General features: G+C 46.9%; 2 pseudogenes; one reads left to right on the top strand and one right to left on the bottom strand.

Annotated features, from left to right (window-relative positions):
- The first annotated feature begins 2,587 nt into the window (after positions 1–2,587).
- LOC147009110 (U2 spliceosomal RNA) lies at positions 2,588–2,768 on the top strand (annotated as a pseudogene).
- Positions 2,769–4,010: 1,242 nt separating this feature from the next.
- Positions 4,011–4,187, bottom strand: LOC147009109 (U2 spliceosomal RNA; annotated as a pseudogene).
- Positions 4,188–22,952: the final 18,765 nt, after the last annotated feature.

Raw genomic sequence — 22,952 nt, 5'->3', positions numbered from 1 at the left:
TTGGCGAACTCTAGGTACAGCGGCCAAATTTCCACACTCTGATCTCGGGTGAGGTCCGCGACGCGGCGGATGAATGTGACTGTCCGTCGTGCCTTTTCAGGGAAGCCCGTTGTGACCCTGGGCCATTCCCGTGAGTGTAACTCTAAAGCCGTGTGTTCTGCACTTCGGGAATGGACCAGGGAGAAGTTTGCACAGAGGTTGCTCGGCCTCCCGGACCAGGGAAAGGTGGCCGTTGCACTGAAAATGGATAAGTTTGCCAACGGTTCCTCATGGATTTGCAGTGGTTCGTTTATGCGCTTCTGTGATTGGAGGTTTGTGCATCGGGCAAGGCTGAACTGTGTCCCGACTAATGCTGTGACTCATCGGTGGAATCCCGCTGCCCCCCAGGGGTGTCGGCGGTGTTGCTATCCCCGGGAGACTCTGGCTCACATTGTTGACCATTGTCCCCCGGGTATGGTATCCATTCGCCGCCGACACAACATGATCCAGAGTCGCCTGGTCAAGGCCATTCATCATGGGGACGTATCTGTTGACCAGCATGTCCCAAGTGATCCCTCCCCACATGAAAGACCAGATATCACTGTGGTGGAGGGAAATAAAATCACAATTGTTGACGTTGCTGTCCCCTTTGACAATGGTCCTGATGTCCTTGCCACTTGCGCAGTTGCAAAGAGGGAAAAATATGAAGGACTGCGTAATGCGTTGGTGGCTGAGGGCAAGGATGTCCAGGTGCTTGGGTTCATAGTGGGGGCACTGGGATCGTGGTTCCCTGGTAATGAATCGGCCCTGAACCGGTTGGGAATCTCCCTGTCTTCCTGGAAGCTGATGCGTCGGCTATGTTGCATTGATGCTATTAGTGGATCCCAGGATATTTACATTGAGCATATCTTGGGCCATCGTCAGTATGTGGAGGTCTGAGTTTGGTACTCCCCCATTTCCCTTCCTCCCCCTCTTTGACCCCCCCCATTTTTTTAATGTATATTTTTTTTTGTATGGTGGTGGATGGTTTTCATGTTTGTCTCAGTCAGGCGTCGGCAACCTAAACCAGGCCGCGGGCCACTGGGCCACGTTCGGGCCACCTCGCGTGCCGCACCCCCCTCCCAACCCGAAAAAATAACAAACACACCTAAAAATCAAATAATAATAAATGTAATTGTAAATTGAACCTTCAGACTTGTAGTAATCACAATGTGAAACAATTAATGTGAAGGCTGGTGATTCTTTGATGCAGACAGAGAGTCAATGTCCAGCTTGATGGAGGAGGAGGCCAGGAGGAGGACGTCTTGAAGATGAGCGTCTGTAAGCTGTGCTCTTGTCTTGTTCTTCGTCAGCTTCATGCGACTGAACAGCTGCTCTCAAGAGTATGTGGACCCGAACAATGAAGCTAAGTGCAGAGCCTCCATAACAAGAGCCGGGAAAGCACGGGAGGCTGAGAGCGAGTGCCAGAACTTCATTGGCGACAAAAGAGCAAACTTTGCGCGGTGGCTCTCTGAGCACTGGAGCTCAATGAGCTCCAGCTGAAGGTCGTCAGCCACATCCACAGAATCCACATCAAAGGGAGCGGAGAATAGCTTGAACTCTTTCTCACAGGCGCGCACATCTTTGAAGCGTCTCTCGAACTCGCCTCGCAGCTCAAACAGGGCAGCGGCGTAGCGACGGCAGGCAGCGGGGGTCGGGCGCAGCTCAGCCAATCGGGCGAAGTGAGTGAATTTGTTCTGGTTGAGCTGATGCTCCCACAGGCGAAGTTTGCATTCGAATGCCTTCACGAAGGCGAGGAGGTCAGGTACCAAGACACCTTTACCCTGCAGATGGATGTTCAGCTCGTTTAGATGTCTAGTAATGTCCACCAGGAACCCGAGGTCACACACCCATGTGGGATCCTCGAACTGAAGGACAGGATTGCCCTTCTCCCGCAGGAAAGACGCCAGCTCATCCCTCAGGCTGAAGACTCTCCAACATCTTTCCTCGGCTGAGCCAACGGACCTCGCAGAAGTCGATCAGGTCGCCGAACTCTGCCTCAGCATCAGCCAGGAGATCGCGGAACTGTCTGTGGGTGAGAGCATGGGCGCAAACAAATTTCACCGCCCTGACGACTACAGTCATGACCTCCGTAATGGTCACAGACTTTGCGCACAGAGCCTCCTGGTCCTGGTTAAGTGGACAAGAAGCGAAAATAATTTATTGTGACGTACAGAGACTGTGATGTATGTGGAAGAATCATATGTCCACATATGTTAAATTTGCCGTCTGTTCAGAAAAATGTTTCGCGGGTCGCACCTAATGGAAATCCGGACAAGGCGCCGCGGGCCGCACGGGAGGAGCTCGTGGGCCGCATTTGGCCCACGGGCTGCGGGTTGCCGACCTCGGGTCTAAGTGAATGGATCTTGCCAAACGGTTGAGAAGTGCAAATTTCTATTTTTGGACTGGCCCCCCTTCTTTTTATGGCCTGGTGCCCTTAACTGGTCCTTGGGGGTTGTGTACTTTTTATTTTGACATTCCCCCAGGGGCCTCTTTCTATTCTTTTTCTGATTCTAACGGTGTGGAGGAATTTTATCCTCATTGTCTATTCTCTTTTAACTTTTTAATTTTGGTCTTTTGAAATTTTTTAAATAAATCTATTCTTATCAGTTTCGCAGCTGATATGTCCTGCAATGTGGGACGAGACTATTAAATGGATTTTTGGTATTGGGAGTTGCATTCGGGGCTTGTTCCGTTCGCTCCATGCATCGTCCTCGTATTGCAGTTCCTCCAGGAATGGTTCACCCCTTTTGGGGAAAATTATAAACAAAGAAAATATTATTGTATGTCATGCAGTGGTTTGGGGGTTTCACTCTTTTATGGTCTTCACATCTATATCTGAGTTTATAATGGGAAAGGTCCATGGTGAGTCCATGCATGATGACGTCCATGGTGAGTCCATGCATTCCAATGTTGATCAGATGCAATACCTCAAGAAGCAAGTGGTATCCACATCCACATCCATCCTGTAGAGGTTCCAATGTTGATCAGATGCAATATCTCAAGAAGCAAGTGGTATCTTGCTTTGGATATTTGGAGAATTTCTCCTTCGCTGGTGTTTTGAGAGAATTAAAAACGTCTTCACGACTTCATCCCTTTTGGGGGATTCCACCCTCATATGATGACGCGAGGTATAACTTAGTGACGTCATAAAGCCTATTGTTGAGTCACGATTGCTCAGCTTGTTTGTTTCCTCGTCACAAGAATCTCTATGAATCATTTTTTTCCACATTGATCCCTTTGTTTAGATTCGAGAGAAGAATGATGACATCAGAGATCTAGTCAATGGACAGCCGAGAGGTACGCACACTCGCCTCCAAACTGTCTCGTGTCGAGCCTGGGTTGCATTCCTGACCAAGCTATAAACTACCATCCTGGTGTTTCATTAATGTGTGCGCTGTCCCTCGGATGGGCGTTAAACGTGACTCTCATCTGCCAGCATTAGTTGGTGGACGTTGAAAGAGTCGGCAAGCTATTGCCGGCACCCTGGCCAAATTAGAAATTCCTGTCCAAACCTTAGTTGAATGTGCGTCTTGGCCAGCCAGTTCATGAAAGACTTATCAAACTTCATCGCCCACCCAGGCCACCAACCTCGCAAGAGTGTGGGAATAATTGTGGGTGTTAAGAAGAGGAAGAAGTTTGCGAACGAAGGTGACACCAGCTGACTTCCAGGCAGATGGAAGATGTCCTCGGGTAAATGATTGGGTGAAGATCCATCATCGAAGCAACAGTTTAAACTGTCTCGTACATTGACAGCACCCTCAACCCGATGCACCATTGTAATGGAAGATTTGAACGCACGGAAACGTGCACAGAGAACCTTCTGTACACCCAGTCCAAGGACATGAGAAACGCACGCTCGCCAACTCGGACTCACCATGGACCTTTCCCATTATAAACTCAGATATAGATGTGAAGACCATTAAAGAGTGAAACCTCCAAACCACTGCATGACATACAATAATCTTTTCTTTGTTTGTAATTTCCCCCAAAAGGGGTGCACCGTTCCTGGAGGGACTGCAATACCAGGTCAATGCATGGAGTCGACGGAGCAAGCCCCTAATGCAACTCCCAATTCCAAAAATCCATTTAATAGACGAGTCCCGCATTGCGGGACATATCAGCTACTAAACCGATAAGAACAGATTTATTAAAAATTTATAAAAGACCAAAATTAAAAAGTTAAAAAAGGAATAGACACTGAGGATAAAATTCCTCCACACCGTTAGAATCAAAAAGAGAATAGAAATAGGCCCCTGGGGGAATGTCAAAATAAAAAGAACACAACCCCCAAGGACCAATTAAGGGCACCAAGCCATAAAAAGAAAGGGGACCAGTCCAAAAATGGAGATTTGCGCTTCTCGTCCGTTTGGCAAGATCCATTCACTTAGACAAACATAGAAACCATGCACACCATACAAAAAAAAAAAAAAAAAAAAAAAAGGGGGGGGGGAGGAAAGAGGGGAGGAAGGGAAATAGGGAAGTACCAACCTCAAACCTCTTCATACTGACGATGGCCCGACATGTGCTCAATATAAATATCCCGGGATCCCTTGATGGCATCAATACAACAAAGCCGACGCATCAGCTTCCGGTAAGACCGGGAGATTCCCAACCGGTTCAGGGCCGACTCATTTCCAGGGAACCACGATCCCAGTGCCCCCACTATGAACCCAAGCACCTGGACATCCTTGCCCTTAGCCACCAATGCTTTACGCAGGCCTTCGTACTTTTCCCTCTTTGCAGCTGCGCAAGTGGCAAGGGCATCGGAACCATTGTCAAAGGGGACAGCAATGTCAACAATTGTGATTTTATTTCCCTCGACCACAGTGATGTCTGGTCTTTCATGTGGGGAGGGATCACCGGGAACATGTTGATCTACATATACGTCCCCATGACGAATGGCCTTGACCAGGCCACTCTGGATCATGTTGTGACGGCGGCGAATGGGTACCATACCCGGGGGACAATGGTCAACAATGTGAGCCAGAGTCTCCCGGGGATAGCAACACCGCCGACACCCCTGGGGGGCAGCGGGATTCCATCGATGGGTCACAGCATTAGTCGGGACACAGTTCAGCCTTGCCCGATGCACAAACCTCCAATCACAGAAGCGCATAAACGAACCACTGCGAATCCACGAGGAACCGTTGGCAAACTTATCCGTTTTCAGTGCAGCGGCCACCTTTCCCTGGTCCGGGAGGCCGAGCAACCGCTGTGCAAACTTCTCCCTGGTCCACTCCCGAAGTGCAGAACACACGTCTTTAGAGCTGCACTCTCGGGAATGGCCCAGGGTCACAACGGGCTCCCCTGAGAGGGCACGACGGACAGTCACATTTAACCGCCGCGTCGCGGACCTCACCCGAGACCAGAGCGTGGAAATTTGGCCGCTGTACCCGGAGTTCGCCAATGGCCCTTCCATCGAGCCAGACAGGAACTTATCCACGTCCGACTCAACGGGAACACAGCGGATCGTCCGGTGGACGACCGACAAGAGCTGCTGCGTGGCAATGCCGCGTAAGGAAAGGTCACTGGAGGACAGCATCCGCACCGTCTGAACGACAGTTTGGATGTCTGCCTCCGACCCCGGGTGTTGAAGCCCTAATCCGCCAACGTCCCGGCCCGCGAAAATATAATTATTAGAAGCGCGGACCGGAAGCTGGCAGATCTCCTTCGCCGCACTGACCACCGCAGACACCAGCCTATTAACTTGTTTCTTGGTCGTCTCTCCCGCGCGCAACGCGAAAGAGAGGCAGGGCTGGACAAAGGTCTGAATCGCATCCAACTTTTGCCATGGTGCTAGCAATGATTGTTTAATTTTGAGGATGTCCGCCATCATGTTGGTAACCAATGAGCAGACGTCCTCATCATCTCTATACACACCGATGGGGGTCCCGAGGTAGCGATAATGCTCCTCGCTACTCAGAGCTGGCATGGTTCGACCCTGAATCGAGAATAACACATCACCGACCCTGACCCCCCCACGACAGAAAAGTGACAGAGAGGCACACTTAGCAGGCTTAAACTCCAGCTGCAACACATCAGCATTAACAGAGGCCACTTCAAGAAGGGTCGAAAGACCCTCCCTGGTCCCACTCAGGACAACCAGGTCATCAGCATATGCCAATATAGACACCGGTTGCCCATGAATTTTGACGCCGTGACCTCCGGCCGCAGCAGAAGCCTGCACCGCGCGCACAATCAATTCGATCGTGAGGTTGAACAGGATCGGCGATATGGGGCATCCCTGCTTCACCCCTGACAATATAGGGACCTCGCTAGTCGGGCCATCGTCCGTATTAAAGGTAGTGGAGGCACCAGTGTAAACATCTCGAAGCAGGTCGATCAGCTCCGCAGACGCGCCCATCGTGTCCAGTGCGGCAAAAATAGCTCCATGTGGAACACTCCCAAACGCATTCCGAAGGTCCAGCCAGGCAACAAAAATATTCTTCTGATTCCGCCTGGCGTCCTTCATTATGGTGTTTAGCAAAAAGGAGTGCTCGAAGCAGCCTTCACTGGGCCGAGAGCACTTCTGGGCCTCACTCAGCATTGAATGCCGGAGCGCCCAGCTGCGAAGCCGATCAGCCAGAACCGCCATAAACAGTTTATAGAGGCAACTCTGGAGGGCAATCGGCCGAAAATTTTCTGGGTCCCCGGTGTCCCCTTTCTTGTGGATCAGGACCGTGGTGGCCTGCTTCCATGAAGCGGGGATACGGAGCGAGCGCAGACATCGGTTAAAAATTTCCAATGTCACACGACACGCCCCATCCATTCGCTTCAGGTGCTGGTACTCAACACGGTCCGGTCCCGGGGCAGAGTTACTCATGCGCCCAAGTCGGGCAGAGATCTCTCTCTGACCAATGGGCGCACTTAACGCTGCCCCCTCCGCACGAGCCTCGTCAGTGGATGACACATGTTTGGAGAACTCCCGGGAAATGACCGCTGGGTCGACATTCTTGGCGGAGAACACCCGGGAGAAAAAAGCCTCCACGGGTTCCCTCCCACCAGAATATCTATCCTCAGCTTTCCCGAGGACCACCCTAAAGGCACGCTTTCTGCTGTGCCTGTACAGCTTCTGAAGGCGACTGGCCTCCTGGGGGTCATACCTCAGCCCGGAAGCACCCGCCATACCGGGACGGTCAGGTCGGGGACGACTTGGGTGCGTGGGGGCGTCTGCACCGCGTCCACCACGCCGCGGTCGGCAACGGTCAACCAGGGCATTGGCAAACGCATCGCAGACCTTTTCAAACTCCTCCCACAACACCGCGTTCCTCAACTGACCGACCCAATACTCAGGAAAGCTAGGGCCAGCATCAACACCTGGGGGAGGGGAGACAGGCCGTGGAGCCGGGGGAGCGTCGCGCCGGGGCGGGGGAACTCGAGACCGGTCGGCAACCAAAGCGGGCGGGGCCGCAGCCTCAGTCGCACCCGCGGGCTCAAGCCCCCCCGCCCCACCGCGGCCCTCCGCCCTCTCCACACTACCGCTCAACCCCCCCCCCCCAGCCCCAGCACCCGCCACCTGCAAAAAACTGTCACAAGCCTTCTCGAAAGCAGGCCCCTCGGGGGCCTCGAGAACAGCTGATACCAAGCAGTCAAGAACCCGGGATGTTTCCTCATCACATCGGGGGATAACCCCGACAGGGGAACCCTCGGTGATGGGCAGCACCGGAGACTCACTGCAGGCAACTAATTGTTGTTCCAAGAGGGGGACACCCACAAGGGGCTCGAAGACCCGGCTAGACTCCAGAATCAGATCAGCCTGCCCTCCAGAGGGGCAACCCAAAACTGGTGACCAGGACCTCCGGAACGACCGCCGCCTACTACCACCGATTCCACTCATATTTACAATACGCGGGCCGGCCGCCCCGTCGTCAGAGCCATAGCTCTCGGCCGGGACGACCGGACCCGGTGCATCCTTTGTAGTAACTTGGGGCACCTGTCTAGAATCAGCGCTAGCCTCAGCCAGCCGTCGTCTCGGCAGTCGATTACCCGAAGGCCCAGCGATACCGGCAACGGAGGGGCGAACTCTGTTCACTTGATCTTAGCCATCGAAGGCCGAGAAGCGATAACTTTAAAACTTTTATAGAAATCCTTTTAAACGAGGATCACATTTCAGCATCAGTGGCGCCGATTCGTAAAAAAAAAATAAAAAAAAAAAATTCCCTCGAAATGTCCGCCCTTCGGAACCTCCTTTTCAGCCCTGAATCTCCCTTGATATTATGATTTTAAACAAGCCCGATGGAATTTATTTATTTAGTTTATCTTGGGAGAAATGTAGGATTTATTGTGTAAAGAATAACAGGAATTGTGGAGTGAGCAGCGACATCACGTGATTTCCTCAGAGCGTCAGAACCTCGCGCTGTGCGAAAAACCCATCACTCCGGATCGCGATTTCAATGGAATTGGATTTTAAACACCTGGGATGTGATTACATTGTCAACTACAAGGGCACTCGGTAGAGCGCATACCTCTGCTCTGTAATACCTGATCCACGAGAACATATTACGCCCAAGCTTCGCAGACTGATAGGCAGAGGGAAGGTCACCAACTGCAGGAGGATGTCTGCAGATGCAGTTGGTGCCAGGTATGGTGGTCATTGCCCCACAAAGAGCTCCTGCACCCTTTGGCAGGTTTTAAAATTTAATCCTGTGGGCTGTCCATGTCTATACAACCTCCGCACCAGGTGGACCTGGATCACATCAGGGTCACCAGTTCAGCATGGAAGAAAAGACGTCAGTAGATGTAAAATGTTGCTTCTGAGACGCCCATTCAAATGAATGGGAAAAAGCGAACACTATCTGACCCAAGCTCCAAAAGCTCAAAATGGGAGACTCACTTCCTCCCCCTCCCACACAAGGAAATGAAGAATTGAGATTTACTGATTCAAGCACTTCTTCCCCCCAACATAATCACATTCCTTTCATATTTTCATTTTACTCAAAGAGCGAACCAATGAATATTTGTCCATGTTCTTCTTTGGGGAATAACTTAATTTTCTTCTAACATTCATTTCCATCGAGTATATTCACAAAGAATAACTTGGAACTTGGTTCTTCGTTTAGTTATCTCTGTTGAGCAGATATAAATGATAAACTTCTCTGAATGCTCTTGTTTGATCACATCCTGATCCACATATCATTTGTCGATTCCTTATATTTTTCATCGTCTTTCCGAATTCAACATTATTTATGATTTTATGAAAATATGATATTTATTTTCTGAAAGTTCTTCTCAAAATCATTTGAAGCAACCGGTTTTATTTTTGTGTCAAAATGAGTCAGCCAAGCTCCCTCGCCTGAAGCAAAAATGCAATTCATTTCCTTTGAGAGACAAACCTGAAAAAAACCCATTGTTTTCTCATTTCCGTGATGTCATCAACTTGTCCTCTTTTAACGCGAGCTTTGGCTTGTTTTATTCAGAGTATGGAGGATTCAGAGGAGAACTCCGACCTTGCAGATCAATCTTTTTTCACAAGGGGAGAGGTGAGATCCTTAAACCAATTCATTATTTGTTGTTTTATACAGAATTAAATTACTATATGACTAATAATATTTTTTTTCTGACAGATTGTCCCCAATAACATCGTTGATAACTTATGTTGAAAATGAAGCCGACGAATATCAGGAAGAATGGCAGAATATGAATGAAATCCTTATAGATCTTCAATAATTTTGAAGATAATTAAATGGCATAATGTGTCTCAGTGGTTGGAAGACCTTTCACACCCCCTGACGTTGGATAAGTCAAAAGAAAGTGAGAAATTCTCTCTCTCTCTCTCTCTCTCTCTCTCTCTCTCTCTCTCTCTCTCTCTCTCTCTCTCTCTCTCTCTCTCTCTCTCTCTCTCTCTCTCTCTCTCTCTCTCTCTCCACAGCTGTTGCTCGCTTGGCACGTGCGTGCAATCGCGAAGACCTGTTGCTCAGTTCCTGGCGGTACGCGCGGAGCCTGTGTTGCTTTCTCCTCTCCCTCTTCTCATCGTCTAAATGTTTTAGTTTTCGTTTTCTTGACCCCCTTTCTCCTTGTTTTCTCTTTTCCATTGAGTGAGAGAGAGAAAGAGAGCGCGCACGGTAGGTGGAGTTCGGGTTTCTCAGAACCCCTCCCGGTTTTGAGGCCTGGTTTCCATCCGACGGGTTTTGTTAGTTTTTGCCATCGCTTTGGCTCCTTTAAATGATTCTTGGACCGCGTCCATATTATTATCATTTGTATTATTATTAATTTCCTCCATTCGCCAGCGTCGCTTGTGTATTGGTTTTTTAATATATATATATATATATATATATATATATATATATATATATATATATATATATCTATATATCTATCTATATATATATATATATATATATATATATATATATATATATATATATATATATATATATATATTGTTGCGAATTCGCGCCCGCCGGCGTGCGAACGGCCACGTAACTCGAATCGCTGCACGTCGCCCACCGGACGGACAATCCCGTCGTGACCCTCTCGGACTAACGCCGGGAACTAACGGGACGGGGCCCCCTTCTCGCACTATCTCAGCGCGGGGGGAAACAGGAGGGGTTGTTGATGCTCGGGGATGGATATCTCCCTGTCTCGGGTCCCACGACGAGCGTCTCCACCACGACCTCGGTCGCGCCGCCGGCCTCTCCCTCCGCAGCTCCCCGACTCCGACACGAGCACCCCCTCGACCGCCTTCGCCGCCGCCACATCTCCACAGCTCCGTCCTCTTCACTCTGAGTACTACCACTTCTTCCCAGCTCCACCGACCACTCTCCTTGACTGACGAACGCGGTCGTTTATATCCCCCGTGGCCTCGCTCCTTCACCTTCGACCCTTTACCTCCGACCCTTCACCTCTAACTGGCTCCCCATTGGACCGAGGAAAAGTGGGCGTGAATGCTTTTTGATCCATGAATTTGCATATAGCGACCACACTCCAACGTACCTGGAGGCGGGGCCAAATCGCCCCACGCTCACCGATAGGACGGAACAGAAGTGGGCGTGAGTCGTTTTTGATCCGTTTTCTTCGGAAAGGCCGGCGCTTTTGCACCCCTGCTCGGTGCGCGCCCTGCACGAGTCCAGTATCGGTGCCCACAAGCGGCGTGGGAATGACGGTGATGCGATGGTTGTGAGGGCGAGTTGTGACGGTAAAGGTCGTGGCTGTTGTTGTGAAGCGGCGTTGTGGTTGGTGGTTGTTGTGTGATGGCTGTTGAGACGTGGTTGGTGGTGGTAGTAATGGCGGCTGGTCCAAAATAAAGATAGTAAAAGAAAAACGGCTATCTAAAAGGGTCGCAGCCCGCATAAATGACATTTATTCCCTCTAAACAACGGGTTTGGGCCTAACTACACATATACTTACCGAGATATCTCACCTAAGGGACCTGAATGGTGGTTTGCGAATTTCGTCAACCACAACATATATATATATATATATATATATATATATATATATATATATATATATATATATATATATATATATATATATATTTTTTTTTTTTCCCCCCGAGGCATTGAGTGTTATTGCGCCTAAATCATGGTGACCGTTGAGCTGTTAGAGTCTTTAAGTCAGAAAAATGGGTTTTCGTGTACGCCACCACCCGAAATCTCAGTTGAAAAAGTTGTTTTGTGTGTCGGAAAATTAATCGGCATGCATAGTGTAATAGCTGCATCGAGAATGAATCAGCGTGTTGTTATCTTCGTCGCTAAAGAGGAAATGGTGGCGCAGCTTGTGGAGTCAGGACTGACTGTGGAGCCGGATATATTCCTCTTCATATCACCCCTCGATGTTCCATCGATGAAGGTACTCCTGTCAAATATTCCTCCCTTCATAAAAAACGAGCAGGTGAAGGCTGCTTTAGAACAGTATGGCACTGTGGTTTCAAAAATAACTTTCATTCCTGTTCGCTTTAAGGACCACAGTACAAAACATATTCTTTCCTTTCGACGTCAACTATTTATTATTCCGAAGCCAAACATTCGTGAGCTAGACGTGATGTTAAAAATTGAACATGAAAAGTTGACTTACCGCATCTTTGCCACATCACAGACTTTAGTGTGTTACAAATGTGGACAGTATGGTCACATTGAAAATGAATGCCCAAGGGGCGTTGAAAAAGAATCAAGTAAAGTTGAAAATGTAAATGAACCTAAGGTCACTGGGGTGTCTACTGAGGCAGGGGAAAACTCTGAAAATCAAACAAATGGAAAAAATGAGTCTGGTTGGGTGACACGAGGAAAACGAAGGCACCAAAGTGCAGTTGTAGTCGAACCTTCTTCAAATGCGGAAGCAGTCGCTGTGAAGAGGGTTTCACTCAATCGGAAAGAGAGTAACCAAAATCCTTCAGATGTTTATGCCTGCCCTCTCACATGTGATGACGAGGAGACTCTGGAGCTTCAAAACAAACCATCAGTAGATGTCCCAGGCGGAGACGAAACTTGTTCTGGACATACAGTAGGTAGTCATACACTGAAGCAGGATGTTCATGCGGAGATTGTGTCTAAGACCCAAGAACCAACTGTTGAAACCATAGTCGTGCCTAATACCTCAGAACCAGCAGTTCAGACTACAGTAGAGCCTAATAACTCAGAGCCATCTGTCCAAACTATAGTTGTGCCTAACACCACAGAACAATCTCACCAAACTGTAATTGCACCGAGTACCATAGAACTGCCTGTCACATCTACAGCCACACCCATTGCCTCAGTGACTTTGAAGCAGACACCTGAAAAGTTAGAAGGAAATCTGCTTCCTGAGGATTCCTTTTTCGTGAAACCATTTCCAATGTCTGCTATATCTGTTAAGAAAAAGGAAGCTGAAATTGAACACGAGTCATGTGATTCCGATGATACTTGTTCAATATCAGATTCTTCTGAGTTGGATGGTGCAGATGGAGATTCACAAGACCGCAAGGGCTTAAATGCCCCTGCTCCTGCGAAGGTGATCAAGTTCCTCCACAACACCTTTCGGAAAAAAATTAAACTAACCGATTTCTTTCCGGAACTCGATAAATTTATGCTTACCGCATCCCTTATTACTAAAAATCCGGCAGCCTATGGCGCCAATGAATCCCACGTACACAGATTGAGGAAATATGTAACTCTGGCAAGGAAAGAACTTCAGTAACCAGTACCCACCTATAAAATACTAAAATGGTTCTGTCTCTTGCTTGTTTAAACATAAATGGGGGCGCGCCCCTATACGTAAAACACATGTTCGACTGTTACTTGATCAAAAGCATATTGATGTAGCTCTTCTTCAGGATGTGCGTTGTGGACCGACTTGTTCTGCAGAGTGGCAAACCACAATAAGGGGTTCTTGGTTTTTCAGTTCCTTTGATTGCTGCAGTGCAGGAGTTGCTTTCTGGTTTCGATCAAGTCTTTCATCGGACCAAATTGTTTTTCACGAATTCATGCAAGGTCATTTGGCTTTTGTGGTTTTTTCTTATGGAGGCTATAAAATCACACTATTAAATGCTTATGTCCCAAGTAATCCTGCAAAAAGAAACGAATATTTTTCCATTCTTGATGATTGTTTATCCCAGATTGATTTTAGTGGCCTCGTGTCCCTCACTGGTGATTTTAATTGTACCTTGGAGCCAGCTCTGGACCGTAATGGCTCAGAACCTCACCCTGAGAGTGCAAAAGGGTTTGCGACCATTTTAGCAAAGTATAATTTGGTTGATGGTTGGAGATTGCAGCACCCCAAAGTTAAACAATATTCGTGGTGTCAAGCTTCCAATAACAGGGTATCGTTCGCTCGCTTAGATAGATTTTATGTTAATAATGATTTTCGGAACTTTATATTGTCTACGGCAATTTCTCCCTCTGGCTTTTCGGATCACCACCTAGTTTCTTTAAAATTAACTTTTCCCTATCTTCAACGTAGGAGTGCCTATTGGGCTCTAAATGTTAGTCTTTTGGAAGACATTGTTTTTTGCAATGCTTTTAGGATCTTTTGGACTTCTCTTTACGGAAGGAAAAATACTTTTCATAGCAAGCTACAATGGTGGGATATTGTAAAAATCCACATCAAAATCTTTTGTCAGCGGTATAAACTTCATCACTCTCAGGATAGTCTTTCAAGGATAACGATTCTAGAAAAAGAGGTTTTAGAATTGCAAAGAAATCCTCTTGAGTTGAACAGAAATCAAGGATTACGTAAAGAATTTATAACTAAAAAAGAACTTCTTCACAGTCTTGTCAACGAAAGGGCTAAAGGGGCTTTAGTGCGGCTTAAGATTAAAAATTTGGATCTTTTTGACACTTCATCAAAGTTTTTCTTCTCTTTGGAGAGGAAAACTAAAGCTCAACAACAACTATTATCTGTACAATCACCTGAAGGAGAGATAGTAAGTGACCCTAAGATGGTTAAAAGAATTGTAGTCGATTATTTTTCTTCTTTATTCTGTGCAAAAAAGATTGATTTGAATGTTGCAAAAGCCTTTATTGAACCTTTACCCAAGAGTCACAGCGAGCGTCTTTGGAGAGTTCCATCACGCTGGAGGAGTTGGGTCTTGCTCTTTCCAGTATGGCGTCCGGGAAAGCTCCTGGTCTGGATGGAATCCCCTGTGAATTCTGCAAAACCTTTTGGGACATTATCGGACCCGAACTTTTGGAAGTACTCAAGGAAAGTTTTCAAGTTGGGGAGCTCCCCCTAAGTTTCCGGCGAGCCGTTGTTTCCTTGTTACCAAAGAAGGGAGACACCCAGTTACTCAGAAACTGGCGTCCTGTCTCCTTACTGAACACCGACTACAAGATTTTTTCAAAGGTCCTTGCCTCTCGCTTAAAATTGGTAGTCCAATCTTTGGTGCATCCTGATCAAACCTGTTGTGTGCCTGGACGATCAATATATGACAATCTTGGCGCTGTTCGTGACATTGCTGATGTGTGTGATCTTCTGCATAAAAGTACTGGCTTAATCTTTGTTGATCAAGAGCATGCCTTTGATAGTATAGATCATAGTTATCTATTTGCTATCCTAAAGGGTTTTGGTTTTGGTCATATTTTTGTATCATATATTCAGTTGTTGTATCACAATATTTATAGTTTATTCAAAATAAATAATGAGTTGATTCCTCCCTTTACTGTTACCAGAGGAATAAGGCAAGGGTGTCCCTTATCCGGAATCCTTTATGTTCTTTCCATTGAACCCCTTTTAGTTAAATTGCGTGAGAAACTTGTGGGATTCACTGTCGCTCCGGACATACCTGCTATAAAAGTTGTTGCTTAAGCAGATGATATCTGCACTACAATTCAATGTCAAGAAGATGTATCTGAACTACTTAAAACTATGAATAATTTTACCCTTGCTTGCTCAGCCAGAGTAAACTGGACAAAGAGTTATGCCTCCTTTTTTGGATTAGCAATGCATTTTTCCTTCCCAACACTACCTGGCAATTTATCCTGGAAGAATAATAGTGTTTACCATTTGGGTGTCCACCTTGGTGATGCTCAAAGTATTCAGAAAAACTGGGATGGACTAACAGACAAAGTCTACTCCAGACTTCAGAGATGGAGGGGCCTTCTGTGCAAATTATCATATTATGGAAAAGTTTTAGTTATTAACAATTTGGTCTCTTCCAACTTGTGGCACAGGTTTATTGTCTTGCAGCCACCTGCATGGCTAATTAAAAATATTCAAAAACACTTAATCGATTTTTTCTGGGGTGGTATGCACTGTCTTCGACCAGGTGTGCTCAGCCTTTCTCGTAATGAGGGGGGTCAAGGGCTTGTTGACATCACCAGCAGGATGTCCCAGCATCACCAGCAGCATCACCAGCAGGTGGTCAAACAAGAACATTGAGAGAAGTTTATCATTTATATCTGCTCAACATAGATACTTAAACCAACAACCAAGTTCCAAGTTATTCTTTGTGAATATACTCGATGGAAATGAATGTTATAAGAAAATTAAGTTATTCCCTAAAGTAGAACATGGACAAATATTCATTGGTTCGCTCTTTGAGTAAAATGAAAATATGAAAGGACTGTGATTATGTTGGGGGGGAAGAAGTGCTTAAATCAGTAAGTCTCAATTTTTCATTTGCTTGTATGGGAGGGGGAGGAAGTGAGTCTCCCATTTTGAACTTTTGGGGCTTGGGTCAGATAGTTTTCTCTTTTTCCCATTCATTTGAATGGGCGTCCCAGAAGCAACATTTTACATCTACTGACGTCTTTTCTTTCATGCTGAACTGGTGACCCCGATGTGATCCAGGTCCACCTGGTGCGGAGGTTGTATAGACATGGACAGCCCACATGATTAAATTTTAAAACCTGCCAAAGGGTGCAGGAGCTATTTGTGGGGCAATGACCACCATACCTGGCACCAACTGCCTCTGCAGACGTCCTCCTGCAGTTGGTGACCTTCCCTCTGCCTATCACTCTGCGAAGCTTGGGCGTAATATATTCTCCTGGATCAGGTATTACAGAGCAGAGGTATGCGCTACCGAGTGCCCTTGTCGTTGACAATGCAATCACATCTCGTGTGTTTAAAATCCAATTCCATTGAAATCGCGATCCGCAGTGCTGGGTTTTTCGCAGAGCGCGAGGCTCTGACGCTCTGAGGAAATCACGTGATGTTGCTGCTCACTCCACAATTCCTGTTCTTCTTCACACAATAAATCCCACATTCCTCCCAAGATAAACAAAATAAATAAAATCCATCGGGATTGTTTAAAATCAGAATATCAAGGGAGATTCTTGGCTGAAAAGGAGGTTCCGAAGGGTGGACATTGAGGAAATTTTCGTTTTTTAACGAATCGGCGCCACTAATGCTGAAATGTGATCCTCGTTTAAATGGATTTTTACAAAAAAATTTAGGTTATCTCTTCTTGACCTTTCGTGGCTAAGATCAAACACACCGATGTGTCCTCCACTGACAAGGCTCGTGCAGAGAGGATGGTGTTAAGTGTGCCCGTTGGTCAGAAGGAAATTTCTGATCGACTTGGGTGCGTGAGTAACTCTGCCCTGGGCATGGACCATGTTGAGTACCAGCACCTGAAGCGGATGGATGGAGCGTGTCGTGTGACATTAAAATTTATAACCGATGTCTGCGCACGCTCTGTATTCCAGCTTCATGGTCCTGATCCACAAGAAAGGGGACACCGGGGACCCAGAGAATTTTCGGCCAATTGCCCTCCAGAGTTGCCTCTATAAACCATTTATGGTGGTCCTGGCTGATCGGCTTCGTAGCTGGGCGCTCTGGCATTCTATGCTGAGTGAGTCCCAGAAGTGCTCTCGGCCCAGTGAAGTCTGCTTCGAGCACTCCTTTTTGCTGATTACCATCATGAAGAATGCCAGGCGTAACCAGAAAAATATTTTTGTTGCCTGGCTGGACCTCTGTAATGCTTTCGGGAGTGTTCCACATGGACCTATTTTTTCCGCGCTGGACACGATGGGCGCGTCTGTGGAGCTGATCGACCTCCTTCGGAACATGTATACTGGTGCTTCCACAACCTTTAATACGGATGACGGTCCGAAGAGCGTGGTCCCTATTCCGTCAGGGGTGAAGCAGGGATGCCCCATGTCACCGATCCTGTTCAATCTCACGATAGAATTGATTGCGTGCGCAGTGCAAGCTTCTGCTGCGGCCGGAGGTCATGGTGTCAAAATTCATGGGCAGCCATTGTCTATATTGGCGTATGCTGACGAATTGGTTGTCCTGAGTTGGACCAGGGAGGGTCTTTCAACACGTCTTGACGTGGCCTCTGTTTATGCCGATATATTACAGCTGGAGTTGAACCCTGCTAAATGTGCCTCTTTGTCACTTTTCAGTCGGGGGGTGGATGCAATTCAGACCTTTGTCCAGCCCTGCCTCTCTTTCGCGTTGCACGCGGGAGAGACGACAAAAAAACAAGTAAATAGGCTGGTATCTGTGGTGGTCAGTGCGGCGAAGGAGATCTGCCAGCTTCCGGTCTGCGCTTCGAACAATTACATTTTCGCGGGCCGGTATGTTGGTGGATTAGGGCTCCAGCACCCGGGTTTCAGAGGCAGACATCCATACTGTCGTTCAGACGGTGCGGGTGCTGTCCTCCAGTGACCTTTCTTTACGCGGCATTGTCACGCAGCAGTTCTTGTCGGTCGTCCACCGGACGATCCACTGTGTTCCCGATGAGTCGGACGTGGATAAGTTCCTGCCTGGCTCAATGGAAGGGCCATTGGCGAACTCTGGGGACAGCGGCCAAATTTCCACACTCTGTTCTCGGGTGAGGTCTGCGACGTGACGGTTAAATGTAACTGTCTGTCGCGCCCTCTCGGGGGAGCCCGTTGTGACTCTGGGCCATTCCCGTGAGTGCAGCTATAAAGACGTGTGTTCTACACTTCGGGAATGGACCAGGGAGAAGTTTGCACAGCGGTTGCTCGGCCTCCCGGACCAGGGAAAGGTGGCCGCTGCCCTGAAAACGGATAGGTTTGCCAACGGTTCCTCGTGAATTCGCAGTGGGTCATTTATGCGCTTCTCCAGGAAGCGTGAGACCGTGATCCAGGAGAATATATTACGCCCAAGCTTCGCAGAGTGATAGGCAGAGGGAAGGTCACCAACTGCAGGAGGACGTCTGCAGAGGCAGTTGGTGCCAGGTATGGTGGTCATTGCCCCACAAAGAGCTCCTGCACCCTTTGGCAGGTTTTAAAATTTAATCATGTGGGCAGTCCATGTCTATACACCCTCCGCACCAGGTGGACCTGGATCACATCGGGGTCACCAATTTAGCATGAAAGAAAAGACGTCAGTAGATGTAAAATGTTGCTTCTGGGACGCCCATTCAAATGAATGGGAAAAAGAGAAAACTATCTGAACCAAACCCCAAAAGCTCAAAATGGGCGACTCACTTCCTCCCCACCCAACCCCTTCCCTCCCATACAAGCAAATGAAAAATTGAGACTTCCTGATTGAAGCACTTCTTCCCCCCAACATCATCACAGTCCTTTCATATTTTCATTTTACTCAAAGAGTGAACCAATGAATATTTTTCCATGTTCTACTTTAGGGAATAACAATTTTCTTCTAACATTCATTTCCATCGAGTATATTCACAAAGAATAACTTGGAACTTGGTTCTTGGTTTAGTTATCTCTGTTGAGCAGATATAAATGATAAACTTCTCTCAATGTTCTTGTTTGACCACCTCCTGAGCCTCAGATTGTTTTTATAAGCCACGCCCACTTTTACATAAGTTACGCCCCCGTTTTCTTAAGCCACGCCCACTTTTTTCTTCAGCCATGTCCACTTTTCATGAACCGCATCCGCTTTCCCTAAGCTCCACCCACTTTTCCTAAGCCCCACCAACTTTTCCTAAGCTCCACCTTCTTGTGACGACCACCTCCTCTTAAATCATTTCCAGTTAATCTTTGACTCACAAGGCTTGCCTGGGCTTGCCCAGGGAATTTCCAAAGGAAACCACACCAACCAGTCTTTCTATATAAATGCTTGAAACCCAGACTGAATTTAAACATATTTTTACTTTTACTGAGAATAGACTGCTGTGCTGAGCTTGAGTGGGATGACTTTGGAGTTCCTTGGAGTTCTACTACTTGTATGGAACTAAACCTTCAAGTTGATGAACTGGATTCAAACCTTTTATCTATTGAGGTAAGATTTTATTTTCCTATTTACAGAGTTTGATTTCAGCATATAATCATTTAATAATTAAATCACTTAATTAATACATTAACAAGACTCGGCAAGAAGAGGGATCCGGGGCGATTCGACGGGATGGTGGTGTGGGTTTGGGCGTGGGGAAAACACAGACAATTCCAATGAATATACAAATCTCAAACCCTCTAAGGCGCCAGGTACACACACACACACACACACACACACACACACACACACACACACACACACACACACACACACACACACACACACACACACACACACACACACACACACACAAATACGTAGCTGGTCCTGGTGGTCAGGCTGGCCCGTGGTGTAGACGCAACAGTCCCTGGATTGGCGTTGGACGAGCTGGCCTTGCTCTCGTCAGGGGGGCAGGAGAAACCGTGGTGCTGTCGACCTCCTGGTCTTGGCCCAAGTCCGCTCACAGCCGCCAGGGAACTAGTTCTGGCGCCAAATTGCGAGCAGGAGAGGGAGGCAGGTCCGCCCGCTGTTCGACCCCGTACTCCGAGCCAGCAGAACCCCAGAGCCAACCGAGGTGAGGTACGAGGCTCAGCAAGGCTACAAGACACGATGAAACCAGGATTGAAAACAGCCCAACAAAAAGCACGCTCCCAGCACAACAACCTCTACCAGAACAGTTTTTCTGTCCCGATCTTCTTCCTCTTCCTTTTCGACCCCGAACAGAACCTTTTTATCCTCCCCTCCTCGTCACTTCCAATCGAGCCGTTTTATTAGCCCTGCGCCGTCGCCTTCCGCCAATCGTGATCACGGGGCGGAGCCATCGGCAGCACTGTCCTGTGACGTCACGGCAAGCCTCCAGGGACTACTAAAAGGGGTTTACGCAGACACACTTACCCTATCCCGTATCCCTATCTAATTACGTGACAATTATCATTTCCCCCTTGAAGAAATGAACATTTACGAGACAACTTATCACCACTGAATTGCTACTTATTACATCGAGATCCTGGTACACTGGAACAGCATGGCATACCTAATTAAACATCCTAATTACCCTTTGAATGCATACCCCCCCCTCAAACGTAACAATATATAGCGAATCCAATATTTTCTCTCACAGGAAATTGTATCAGAAATACAAAATGAAAATACTGCTTTTGCCACAACTTGGGGCGAAATTGTTGGCTTGGTTGAAGACCTTGTGAGCGACCAAGACCCACAGAATGAGCTCAACCTTGATGACCCAACCAAAGAGTTATACCTTGATGAACCAGAACATAAGTTTTACCTCGGAGACTCGCAGATTAAAAAAAAATATATCACGAAATGAGCTATCCTTGGTGGTTGAAATATGAAACCTACCTCGATGACCTCACAAATTTTGGAAAAATCAGTAAATGAGTTCTGCCTTGATGGTTTCAATAACTACCTTGGAGACTCGGGAAAAGGGTTCTGCCAAGATGGTTCTAAATATGGAACCTACCTTGGAGACTCACAAATTTTGAAAAAAAAAACAGGAAATGAGTTATCCCTTGGAGACTTTGTAAGTTGGTTTTATTTTGGAGACTTGTGGGTTCTGGCTTGATAACTCACAATGTGATACATATCTTGGAAACTCAACAGGAATGTGGTTATACCTTGGAGACTTGGAAAGTTGGGTTTATTTTAGAGACTAGAAATGTGTTTTCTACCAAGAAGACTCTTGGGGATCTGAACCTATCGATGTGATTCTTTGTTGGATGGTGCTTGATGAGAGCAATATCAAGAAAGTTCTGGGAAGAAAGTGAAGGAAAGTTCTTACTCCCCCTTTCTACGTCATCAAACCTGAAAGCCTTAAAAGACAGAATTGGAAGAAGAGAAAAAAACATCAAAAATATTTATATTGTTGAAATACGTGTTTAAAAATAGATATTGTGTTGGGCCTGGGTTGGGTTGGGGTTGAGATTTTGAATGTGAGGGATAGGGTGGGTTCGGGATGGGTTGGGGTTGATCATGCTCCCTGTTATATTATCACACACACACACACACACACACACACACACACACACACACACACACACACACACACACACACACACACACACACACACACACACTCACACGTTAAGCCTTGACGATGTAGTTGAGGATTCTGTGTTTGGGGTTCACAGATCTAAGAACGTCCCCCTCGACACACATTATATATATTTAAAATTTAACCCTCGGCAGATGCCACCTGTTGTACACCTCAGACTTGGTCCTCGAGTGTCCATAAAGGTGTACAGTGGAGGGGAGTGAAGTGCCAACCTATTGCTCCCATGAGTATTATCTGCTTACTTTTGTCTTTTGTAATTCCTGTGAATAAAATGAACCTGAAATCTCTTCCCCCTTTAAATCATATATCTTATAAGTCCAAGGAACTGTATCAATCACATCAACAATTTTAAAAAGCTCATTTTCTCCATCGTTTAGTAGAACCTTTTTCAAAATGAGATTTCCACCGATATACTCTTACAATATCACCAACTTTGAACTTACGTTTTCTGACATTAATCTCTTTTTCATATTTTGGTTCATAACATATTTTGTTCATCACAAATTATGATACAAATTATGTGATTTAGAGGGAGAAGAGATTTTAGGTTCATTTTATTCACAGGAATTACAAAAGAGAAAGATAATAAATTGACAAAAACAAAAATTCAAAAATTGACTCCACCCCTTTTGACTCTGCCCCTTTTTGCCTTCACCCACACAAACCACACCCACACCAGCCACACCTACATCCATCATATCCACATGATTAGTGATTGGTTTATGAGTTCCCCACACACATGTAAATTTAATTAACAAATTGCTCCACCCCTTCTTTGTTTCCACCCACACAAGCCACACCCACACAAGCCCCACCCACAAAGTCCCACTCACAAAAGCCCCAGCCACACATATTCATCCCACCCCTCCCCTTCCCCTTGTGCACCCCGACCTTTGACCCACCACACCCCCTCATCCCACCCCCCACCCTTCCCCACACGCACATGGGGAGGGGAGTGGGTGGGATGAGGGGGAGTGTTGGGTCGTAAGGAGAGTGCATCTACCCCCCACCCCTAACCCTCCCCCACCTCTCCCCCCAACCCTAACCCGAACCCTCCCCCACCCCTCCCAACCCTAACCCTCCCCCCCACCCTCCCCTTTATTCTTTTTTTGTAATTAAGAATTAAATAATTGTAAGCAAAGTATATATCATTAAATAAGATTGAAAACATTGAACAAAATCTTCTTCCGCAGCAACAGTCTAACGATTTGTGGTTTTGAAACTCGATCACCATATTTTATTCAAAACAAAGAGAGAAAATCCATGAGGGTAAATAACGATGATTATA

This window comes from Eptatretus burgeri, chromosome 17 (genome assembly GCF_056783735.1).
Source record: "Eptatretus burgeri isolate ZD-2024b chromosome 17, Ebu_testis_v1, whole genome shotgun sequence".
Taxonomy (NCBI): Eukaryota; Metazoa; Chordata; class Myxini; order Myxiniformes; family Myxinidae; genus Eptatretus; species Eptatretus burgeri.
Note: the sequence above shows the minus strand (reverse complement) of the source record. Positions and strands in the feature narration are given on the sequence as shown.